Source organism: Dipodomys ordii, unplaced genomic scaffold, assembly GCF_000151885.1.
Source record: "Dipodomys ordii isolate 6190 unplaced genomic scaffold, Dord_2.0 Scaffold59, whole genome shotgun sequence".
NCBI lineage: Eukaryota > Metazoa > Chordata > Mammalia > Rodentia > Heteromyidae > Dipodomys > Dipodomys ordii.
This window is the reverse complement of record NW_012267275.1, coordinates 1,702,927-1,714,688: the sequence shown is the minus strand read 5'-3', so window position 1 is coordinate 1,714,688 and position 11,762 is coordinate 1,702,927. Positions and strand designations below refer to the sequence as shown.

General features: G+C 39.0%; 1 protein-coding gene across 7 annotated transcripts in view; it reads left to right on the top strand.

Annotated features, from left to right (window-relative positions):
* The first annotated feature begins 215 nt into the window (after nt 1–215).
* Nucleotides 216–11,762, top strand: part of Fam172a (family with sequence similarity 172, member A) — a 333,594-nt gene continuing 322,047 nt past the window's right edge. For all 7 annotated transcript variants that reach the window (XM_013022091.1, XM_013022088.1, XM_013022086.1 and 4 more), the window contains exon 1: nt 216–352. The gene's annotated coding sequence lies outside the window, so the exon portion shown is untranslated. The remainder of the gene's footprint in view (nt 353–11,762) is intronic.

Below are 11,762 nucleotides of genomic sequence, written 5' to 3'. Positions count from 1 at the left end.
CTTGTACAGAAAGAAAAAGATGGAGAGAGAAGAGACATTGAGGAAGGGAGAAGGAAAATCAAGGACATGGCCCTCCATAGTTTCTACTGTTTTCCTTCCACTAATCCACTCAGCTCCCCAGGAACCAAACTAAGGGCCAGGCCCCGCCCACTTCCGAGTTGTCATTGCTGCCGTCGCATGCGTGATGACGTTTTAGCCTCTCTCAGACCCCGGAAGTGCAACTTGAACTTGGTCGCGGCACGGATCCCGTGAAGGAAAGTCCTCCCCGCCGCCCGGAGTTGCACTCGCGAGCTGGACGGCCAGGCCTCCCCGACCCTTCCCCCTCAGTCCTGCAGCTGGGGGCAGAGCTCAGGTAGGAGCTGGGTGGGCGAAGAGGAGCGCTCCGGAAGAGGCCTGGGTTCAAACCCGAGCCGGGGGCTGGGCTGGTCTGTCTGGGAAGGGGAAGGAGATACCCCTAGGGCCCAGCTGTCAGAAATCACGCTGCCTGGGGCCTGCTCCCGGGCCCCTCGACGGACAGCCCCCCCCCCGCCATTCTACTCCCCAATGTGGGGGTGACATGTGTATTCCTGGGGCGCTTCACGGTCTAAACGAGCACTCGATGTTCTGGGAGCGCTGAGGACGCCTGAGAGTCCTGGGCCTTGACTTTCTCACGGGGGCAGCTATTGAAAAATCTCTCGTACAAGTGTTTGATGTTGTTTGTGCAAAAATGTGTTAACTGCCAAAAGCTGTATCAGGGAATCTGTTCCCTGCAGAGAGATGAAAGCGCCGTTAGAAAACGCTCTCGGACCCTCGAACATGCGCGCACATTGGTGGGGAGTTTTACCGGGATGCCATAAGGGGTCTTAGAGGAACACTTTTGTCTTTGAAATAAAAGTCACGTGTGTTTTGGAAGCAGTCTTTTCTCATCCAGGTTCTTAACATGCTCTCTTAAGTATTCCAAGGGTTGTGTATCTGTTGGACTTAGTAACTGGTTTTGGCCCTATTGAAGGACAAGCAGTATTGTGTGCTTCTCCATTTTCCCAAATCCTTAAAAAAGCTGTGGAGTGAAACGTGTGTGTGTGTGTGAGAGAGAGAGAGAGGGGGGGGAGGGGGGTCTGCAAAGCCCTTCTAATGTTTTTTAAAACGCGTGCAATGAGATGGTGGTTACCCGGTTCATGGTTTTTGCCTCGAAGATGAGTCAAAGCTATATTGCTTGTTCTTATTTTGTATCCCTTCTGGTGAAGGACAGGTATACTGTATTTGTTTAGAATATTTAGAAACTGAATCTTAAAGCACTTTTTGAAGTGGCAAATTAACATCTTGCTTTCAGTACTAAGTACTAGGCTTCCTTCTTTTTTTGGTGAGAGTCCTGGAGCCCCACTCAGGGCCTGTGCGCCGTCCCTGAGGTTTTGTGCTCAAGGCTAGCACACTACCACTTGAGCCACCGATCCACTTCCAGTGTTTTGGTGATTATTCAGAGGAGATAAGAGTTTCAATGGACTTTTCTGCCCTGATCTGGTGATTCTCATATCTCAGTTTCCTGATATGACAGGAGGATTGCAGACATGAGCCACTGTTTCCCAGTCTTTCTGGCTTTTAAATTAGGTATATTTCTTATCCAATGAAGTCCACCTTGCAGAGCCAGGGTAACCGTGGGTGGCTTTTAGGCTGTGGATGCTGTAGTACTTGTAAATAATTACCAGTACTCAGGTAAATGTCTGTGAAACTGTAAGCATCCATCCATTCATTCATTCATCCATTTGAACATCTTCAATATGCATGGTAATGTTCAAAGCACTGAGAAAACCTTAGAGAAGAAAATAGGATGTCCTTATGCGCTTGGAGTTTTCATTCTGATGTGTGAAGGGCCATCAATAAGTAAAATGTAAAAAAAATGTGGCAAAAAGATCTAGAAAAAGAAAACAAAAGGAAGAGAGAATGAAGAAAATGCTATTTTAGATAGGATGGGCAGGCTTAGCATCTTTAAAGGAGACATTTGTGTAGAGACCAGAACGAAGTGTGGGAATGATCTCTGTTGGTATGTCAGTGTGTATTAGGCTAGCACGAACCTTACACATTCTTACTGCTTAAAAATCTTGTGAATATTGCCGGGCACCAGTGGCTCACACCTGTAATCCTAGCTATTCAGGAGGATGAGATCTGAGGATCATGGTTCAAAGCCAGCCCAGGCAGGAAACTCCATGAGACTCCTATCTCCAATAAACCACTAGAAAACTGGAAGCTCACCTTGAGCTGAAGAGCTGAGGGATAGCGCCCAAGCCCAGAGTTCAAGCCCCATGACTGACAAAAAAAATCTTGTGAATATGAGTTGTTGTGTGCAGTTTGATTGTTCTACAACTGTCATTCCTGTTCTTCAGACCGTTATCTTCCCTAGCTGAAACTCTATCAATTAAACTTTAATGCACTGTTCTCAACTCCCTTCTGTTCATAGAACAACAAGTGTGCTATCTTTAGCTGTGAATTTGAATACTGTGGGTACCTCTTTAAGGCCAATATTGTAGACATGCAACACTGTCCTTTTGACTTCGTTTAGAATGTCTTCAAGTTTCATCTGTGTTAAGGCTTGTGACACAATGCATTTTCTTTTTAAGGCTGGATATAATTATATATTACTTTTTATTTATCCATTTGTTTATCTGTTCATATGTGGAATTTCTTCCGCTTTTGTTACTGTAAATAATTCTTTCTGATATGTGTGTTAAGTATCTGTTCTCAGCTTTCCATTTTTTGGTGTATCTACTCAGGAATGAAATTGCTAGATTATATGGTAATTTGCTATACTTAGAATCTTAAATGTTCCCCCAAAGGCTCATATTTTAAAGGCTTGGTCTCCAGAGAGGCACTATTGGGAATTGGTGAAACTGTTAGGAAGTGGAACCTAGCTAACTGAGGGTCTGGCTCAAATGATAGAGCACATGCCTGCCAAGCTCCAGGTCCTGAGTTCAAACCACAGTAACACATACGTATGCATGTGTGTGCATGCACACACAGAATAAGAAGAGTCTAGTAGGATTTTAGTTTATTGAAGTTATATCCTTGAAGTGGATAGTAGAATCTTTCAGGCCCTTTCCTCCACTATGCTTTGCTACCTGGTTATCAGCTAGTGGTTTGCTCTGTAACCTGCTCCATTCTTACCATAGGTCAAAGGCAATGTGTCCAACATCACATACTGAAACCTATAAAACTGTGAGGCAAAGAGTCTGTTCTCATTGTAAGATTACCTTAGTATTTGATGTAGCAATTGAAAACTGAATAATGCAAATTTTGTTGAATTTATTTTAGGAATTGATACCACAGTGGCTACTCCACCAGCAATATCCAGGGATTACAATTTCTCTAAAACATTACCAGCATTTTCCCACATTCTCACCAAACATATTATATATATTTGGTGCTGGCCTTGGACCTTGAACTAACGGTGCTGTCCCTGAGCAGCTTTTGCTCAAGGGTAGCACTCTAACACTTGAGCCACAGCTCCACTTCTATCAGTTTTTTAGTAATTTATTGGAAATAAGAGTCTCATGGCCTTTCCTTTCCAGGGTAGCTTTGAACTGTGATCCTTAGCCTGAGTCACAACACTTAGCCAACACACACACACACACACACACACACACACACACACACACACACACACACACTCATCTATATCTATATCCATATCTATCTCTCTCTATATAAATGTCCATTCACATGGGTATTATTAGATCAGGAGTATCTGTTTTTTATTTGATGAATGGTGATGTTAAGTTTCTTTGGTTAACAGATATTATTTGGTTCTGTTAATTTTTTGTTTTTGAGACAGGCTCTCACTAGATAGCTTTAGTTGGCCTGGAACTCTGTGCAGCACATAATCCTCTTGCATAAGTGCTCAACCATAAGATCAGGTTTTAATAAACAGATTTTTAAGATTTATCCACCAAGTTTTTAGAGTTGGGTTGCCTTTTAAGATAGCAGCTATCCTGTTTCTTGTTGTTTTTTAAACCCTGAAATAAATATAATTGTAAAAACTCTCAATTGTATAGACATACTACTTGCAATAATGCCAGACCTATAAATAATTAAAAAAAAACAAAACCTAAAATCCTTAAGGCATCTTTTATACAATGAGCAAACTTTGTTACACCAGATTGTGATGAAAATAGTTCAGGAAAGCCAAAGATCATCCTGACCTACTTCGTTTCATTCTTTTTAATTGGAAGAAAGGAGATATATAGATAGGATAGCTATATCTATGAAATAGACTTCTTTTGTTGGCCTCTTGAGAGGCAGGAAGAATAAACAGAAAAGTCAACATATTGTGAAAAAACAGAGAAAAGATAGGTTGGATAGAAACCTAGCAGGAGGATGTGACTTGATGGGCAGTGGCAAAGGAGCTCAGTCTCAGTGATAAACAGTGAGCACTGTAACTGACAGCAGAGGAGAGGTGAGCCAACCACAAAGTGACAGAAATGAATACAGATCCACTAGCTGGAGTGGGATGGAGAATAAATGAAAGTAGGCAAAATGCCTACTCAGAATGTGTGCTGCAGGGGAACATTTGCCCTGCGTAATGCAATCAAGTTTACTGTATATCACGTAGAACTTGACAAGTCATATGGTCAACAGCATAATTTGGAAGATACGCAGTGTTATATAGCCCTACAAAAATAAACTTAAGTTCGTCAGACAATTGGAGTTAATCCTAGATAGTACAGATTAATAATCTCTAATGCAAAAAACCTATATCCCACATGTTCTGAAATTAAAAAAAAATTGAGCATCTACTATGATACCTAAGCATTTCAAATTTTGTATTTGGGTTAGGGATGCTTATTCTGTAAAATGAAAATATTCCAAAATTTGAAACACTCTAATGTCTGCAACACTCTGGTCCCAAACATTTTGGAGAAGAAATATGAAGCCTGTAATGTTATACCCTTTTATCTATTTATCCAAGTGTAAATATGATATTTTATGAGTTTTTTATTATTTATAAGTTTTTTAGTGTGAAAATACTGTACAGAGAGGTTACAATTACACGAGCAAGGTAATAAGTACATTTCTTATCAAGCATTGTTGCCTCCTCCTTTGTTTTTCCCCTACCATCCCTGCCCTCCCATCTCCACCACTATACTCCCCACTCTCCCCCTCCCCCCCCAAGCCAAAGTTGTAAAGTTTGCTTTACAACATAGCATTTTGTTCATCTCATTCTTGTAATGGATCCATCTGTATACCTATTTAAACAATTTGTTTTTATTTTCCTTCCCCTCCCCAAACTATCCCAACATCAAATACAGTAAAAACAGGGGTTATACTGTGGGGGAGGGACATACAAAGCAACAAAACAATCACCTTATAAATATGTTAGAAACAATAGCAAGAAAGAAAAAACCACGTGTGTCCTTACTTGGAGTTCATTTCGCCTAACATCATCTTATCTGACCTTTTCTGCTTGTCTCAGACATATATTAATTATTGCAAATAAGGGAAATCATGGAACCTAAGTTTCTTTGGGCTTGGCTTACTTCACTTATTATAATTTTTTCCAAGTCTTTCCATTTCCTAATAAATGGGGCAATGTCATTCTTTCTGATGGAGGCATAGAATTCCATTGTGTATCTATACCACATTTTCTTGATACATTCATCTACTGAGGGGCATCTGGGTTGGTTTCATATCTTAGCTATGGTAAATAGTGCTGCAATAAACATAGTTGTGCTGGTAGCATTAGTGTGGTCTTGTTTGTGACCATTTGGGTAAATGCCCAAAAGTGGGATTGCTGGGTCCAAAAATTCATATGGAACAGAAAAAGACCTTGAATAGCAAAAATGATCCTTAACAGAAAGAACAGTGCTGGAGGAATATCAATACCAAATTTCAAACTCTACTACAAAGCCATAGTAATCAAAACACCTTGGTACTGGCACAAGAAGAGACCTCAGGACCAATGGAATAGAATTGAAAACCCAGAAATGAACCTACAGACCTGTAGCCACCTAATCTTTGATGAGGGAGCTAAAAAAATAGAATGGTAGAAAGCCTCTTCAGTAAATGGTGCTGACAAAATTCGTTAACCACTTGTAGAAAACTAAAGCTAGATCCTTATATATCACCCTGCACCAGAATCAACTCCAAATTTAATGAGTTTTAAATGAAGAAATTTCAGGTACAAGCATGCATATATAGACAGTAAAGATCTAAGAGCTGAGGGATATAATATTATTATATTTGTAAGTTTATTCTTTTATGCCAAGTAGTGTGACAAGTAGTTTGATTGCTTATACTAATGTAAGAAAGGGATATAGTTCAGTTTTTGCAATAATGGGAGTAATTATGTAAGTTTGATTTTGGAAAATAATTTTTATCTTAGACTTTCTGAGGAATTATCAATCGAGTCATTGGAGTGTTTTGTATTACTGATATATCTTTTTTTACGTTAGGTGTTTGTGAGCCATAAAGGAGACTGTTAGAATATTATACTCTATAATACTGTATAGAACTGGTTGTGGTGGTGCACACCAGGCATCTCAACAACCTGAGGGCCTGAGACAGGAAGGTCACAAGTTTGAACCCAGCCTGGAAATTTAGAAAGATACTTTCTTAAGATGAACTGATTTTTTTTTTTTAAAGGTTGGGGGATATTGATCAGTGGTAGAACATTTCTCTAGTATGCATAAAGCCCTGAGCTCAGTTCCCAAGACTGAAAAAAAGAAAAACAAAAACAAAAAACAAGTACTGACAAAAACAAACAAGCCCGGCAGTTTTCAGTTTGAGGCTAACAAGCCTGAACAATTTTAAAATTAAAAAATTAGTTTCCATCCAATTTAGCAAAAGTCTATTTTCATTTTCTGTGAAAATGTAAAGTTCCTGTCACACTAGACTCTCATGCTGTATGGCAGCAACAGGACAAGTAGCCCCTCCGGTTTTCCACTGCTCCTATTGTGTGATCTCATGACAACAGAAACTCACTTCCTTTTTAACTTTCTGATGCCTGTAGGCATTCAGTGTTTTGATTCCTACATTATGCAAACTTTAGTAAGAGTACTGTACTGTTTGTCTTTTCCCTTCTATAACTTTCTGCCTCCCCTAACCTCCTTATTTTTTAAGTACCTTCTTTATTTGGAGTATGGTGTCGAGAGTAGACGTCCTCTCTGAGTAGTAGCTTATACTCTAAATTAGATTCTTGCCCCTTTGTTCTCCAGTGTTTTCCTCTTAGCTGCTGACAGGTGATGGTTGTTCTTTCAGTTAGGTTCTAACCGAAACGTTAAACAGATGTCCCTAGGTTTTGTTGTAGGATCAACAAAATTCATTTTTTTTTAAACTGGAGGCCATTTGGAACTTTTTACTTCAGCATTAAGCACTTCGATCTGTACCCTGCTTGTAAAGATTCTTTTGCTATTTTTTTTCTAGTTTGTCAAAATATAAAGTCAATTTGTGTTAATGTATTTGACAGGAAATTGTGATGAACATCTATTGTTTAGAAGTAATGGTTAATTATGTTGGAGCAGTGCAAGTGATTGTGATGATAAAACTTATCTGCATTTGAAGTACTACGAAGACTGCTAAGAAATTGGATATTTTAGTCTCATCATTGAAAACAAGTTGTTTAAAATAACCATATTTATTCTGGATATTTTTTGAACAAGAAACATGTATAATTATTTATATCAAAACAAGCATATGCGTTTGTGTTTTTAGCTGTGTTAATTAAGAATGTGAGGTTGTTCATTCTCAATTTCATTCTGTTTTTATTTCTTTAAACAAAGAAAGACTCTTAGCCAGGTCAAGCTTTATTACTGCAAACTTTGAATTATGTAAACTGATTTTATATATATATATATACACACATACATATGTATATATATGTATGTACATAGGTATATATATATATATATATATATATATATATATATATATGTATTTAGATAACATTTTTCCCCCAAAGACTGTTAGACATTCATTTGGCAAATTTAAAGAGTGCTCCTTCTTCCCACGGAAAATAAATTATTACTGAATTGGAAAAATCACTAGACAATTCAATAATGATGAGAACTAATGAATCTGGATGCTTAAGTGACATCTCCTAGCTAATTAAAGATTATAATATATGTTGCCTGTTGCTGTGTAATAAATTACTCCAGCCTCTGGCATCATGAAACAAAAGCCTTTATCTCACACAGTTTCTTAGGGTCAGAAATGTAGGAGCCACTTAGTTGAATAGTTCTAATTTAGGATCTTTGAAGAAATTAAGGTGACAACCAAGGTTACAGATATATAATTTGAGTCTGTAGGATCTGCTTCCATGTTTACTCATTTGGATCTTGGCAAGAAGCTTCAGTGGGCATCTTTGTATAGCTGCTCATAACTCAGCTTCCTAAAGCGTGATCTGAGAGAAAAAGAGCACTAAGAATTGTCACAAACGTTTACAACATAAATTTCAAAAGTATCATACCATATACGTTTATTTGAATTAGGGATGGGAAGGGGAATAACAGAATGGAGAGACAAAGGACAAGGAAGGAATCAGTGCAACAATGACATACACAAGACAAAAGTACGTTGGAAATGATCTGTACAACTTGGGGGCAAGGGGTTAGTGGGGAGGGAAAGTAGGAGAAAATTGAGGGAAGGGGTAACAAATGTCCTTATTACCTTACTTATGTAACTGTAACCCCTTTTTTGTATATCACCTTGACAAAAAAAGTAAGAAAAAAGTATCATACCATTATCCCTCCTATCTATTATTGGTTATGCAGACCTATTCTGCTATAGTATGGGAGGAAACAATATGAGAGTAACCCTCTTTTCAGCACTTAGGACTCACTAGGGGAACAGCTTAGAGGTTCTAACAATCTGCCCTCCAGTCTCCAATGATTCATATCTTTCTCAAATTCATTTCCTTATTCCCTACTTCCTATGGCTCTGATATGTCTTAACATATTACTATGTCATTTCTAAGTGCACAGACCATCATGCGTATCAGGTCTTGGTATGAAGGAGGCTTCTTGGATGTAGTCCTTTGCATAGAGCTCCTTGATTACAATTCTTTCCCACTTGTTTCTCTATATTCCTAATAGCCAACATAAAGTTGTACAGGATAACTGCCTGTATGTGCCTGACTCTTAATTTGTAAAGAGGACCAAGTGATGATGTGGAGAGGCAACACTTTGAAAAAAGAGTTTAATGTTGCTGCTCATAGTTTTTTTGGAAATGTGAGGCATGGATCCACATACAAGCTTCAGAAGAAACACCAGGTTTTGGTCAGGAAGCAGGCAGATTAAAGAAAAAGCTTAGGTAAACAGTTCAGGATTGATTGGTTTGAATAATTCTGTGTTAAAGGAGTGAGCTTTAACTTGATTGGTAACTGTATGGGATAATTTAGGGCAGGCAAGAGAGATGTTAACCTTATGAATTGGATAAAGATTTACTTGGATATTTAAGTTAGGAATCATACATTGTATAGGAAATTTTTGTGCTTATAGGCAAATAGGAATTAGCTACTTTTGGGGAGAACTCTCTCTCTCAAGTTGTATAAGGGCTCCAAATGTCAGAACAGCAAGGAGCAAAGGCAATTCATGTAATGGGCTCAGTGATGAATAGGTGCCAGATAGATTAGTACAGAACCTAAAAAACAAAACAGAACAAGCAAATAAAAACGTCCTCCCAAAACCAAAATGCTACTCTAGGCATTCTTATTCCAAATGAAGGAACATGGGACATAAAAATGTGTCTTTGATTTGCAACAATTATAAAAGTCACAGGAGCAAGTAACAGTTGATGCTCAACTTATAAAGAAGGTATGCCCCACAAAAACAACTGTCAGTGAACATATGGAAGTGAAAAATGTCTTTAATACTCTTAACTTATTGAACATAGCTTAGCAGCGCAATGTACTGCAGTGTAAAGGCTTTCTCTTGTGATGGCATGGACAGGGAGCTGCAGCCTACTCCAACATTACAGGAGCACGTGGAGCTTCATAGCACTAGTTGGAAACTCAGTCAATCCAAAATTCCAAGTATTGCTTCTACTGAATACATATCATCATCAACTTGAAAAATCTTAAGTTGAGCTATCAAAACATGAGGATCTTGTGGACCGGGAAGGTGGCTCAGTGGTAGAGCGCTTACCTTGCATGCATGAGGCCCTGGGTTCCATTCCTCAGCACCACATAAGCAGAAAAAAAAAGTCGGAAGTGGTGCTGTGGCCCAAGTGGTAGAGCACTAGCCTTGAGCTGAAGAGCTGAGGGAAAGCGCCTAGGCCCAGAGTTCAGGCCCACGACCCGACCCCCCACCCCCCCAAAAAACAAAACAAAACATAAAACTTGAGGATCTTTTGCATTGAAAATTCCTTGGTTCGTTTTCAAGCAAGTCTGGGAATAATTCTCCATAGTTTTCATGGTGTTGATTTTTAACCCGCTCCCTCATCCCTCTTCCTCTTCCTCTTCCCAACCCTCTCTCTTTCCTTTCTCCCTTCCCCTACCTGCCTTTCTTTGCCCCCCTTTCCCCTCTCCAGTGCTACCATTAATATTTTTCAAATTTCAATAAAACATTTAAGTTGTTCTCTCAGCTTCCTCTTTAGCTCATGTTTTCTTGGAAATCCCTTGGATTTAATATTTTCCCAGCACAGTAGGAATTGGGAGTTTAAGAAGTCAGTTCACAGTAGGATTTTTGAGTTTAAAAAGTCAGCTTCAAAATACTCGTATAATGGGTCATTTTAAAAGGGAAGCCATTGTATGATGTTTGTCATTGTTTTAGTGCCCGAGCCTTATTGTAGAGAATATAACTATTGCAGAATTGAGAAAGAGCTTGCTTCTATGTATTTCCAATTTTGCGATTTTATGTATGGGTTTTTGTTTAGGTTAGTTTTAGTTTAGTTTTGGTTTTGTTTTGAGACATAGTCTCACTGTGTACCACAGTCCAGCCTTGACCTCAGTCTTCCTGCTTGATCTGTTAATGGGTCCGGGGGAGGGGATTCCTTGTCCCTCTTGGTGGGGATTCCATGTCCCACCATAGTCCACCACGCAGAGACAGTCTCATGCAAAAAGATGGGTTTATTGGGGAAGTGGGTAATGAAATAACTGGCCAGAGATGCAGCACAGAATCCAGAGCTGAAACTGTGACCCTGAGCAAGTCCTCAAGCTGGGGTTTTTAAGGGGTAGGTTATAGAAAGTTACATAGGCTAGCCATGCAAGGCAGGTTTGGCACATTTTTATTGGTTATAGTTATTTGACCTTTAAATTCATTTGTTCTTCATGATAAACATCATATATAGATATAATATATGTATATATATATATATAATTTGCAATAGGCTGCCCATAGTGGGACCACTCGGTGGTGGTCTTCAATTGGTGGACTTAAGGCCCTGTTACTGAGGCAAGCAAGCAAGGTTACTGAAGCAAAACCTAGCAAAAACACAGCCTGAGTCACAGGAGCTAGGCAAAACTTAATCTTGACTTGGTCAGCATGACCAGTACTATAAATGCTATTAACATTGGAAATTATTTTTATTATAAGCTCCTGAGTAATACAGCAACTCAAAGCAGCTAGTGATATGTCAAAAGGTTGTCAACAGCAAAGCTGCAAAACTGCCAGCTTGGTAAACGAGTGAGGGAGAGGTGTTCTTTTGCTTTTTAGCAAGGATGGAGAAGGGGCAAAGGCTGACTACTGGTCAGCCTTTGTCTGGGGTTTTTCTTTACCAAGAGGTTTTGCCCTTTATCAATAATCTTGTTCTGTTTTCTGATTTCACATTTTTGTTCAAATGGATATTCTTTTCTCAGGGAA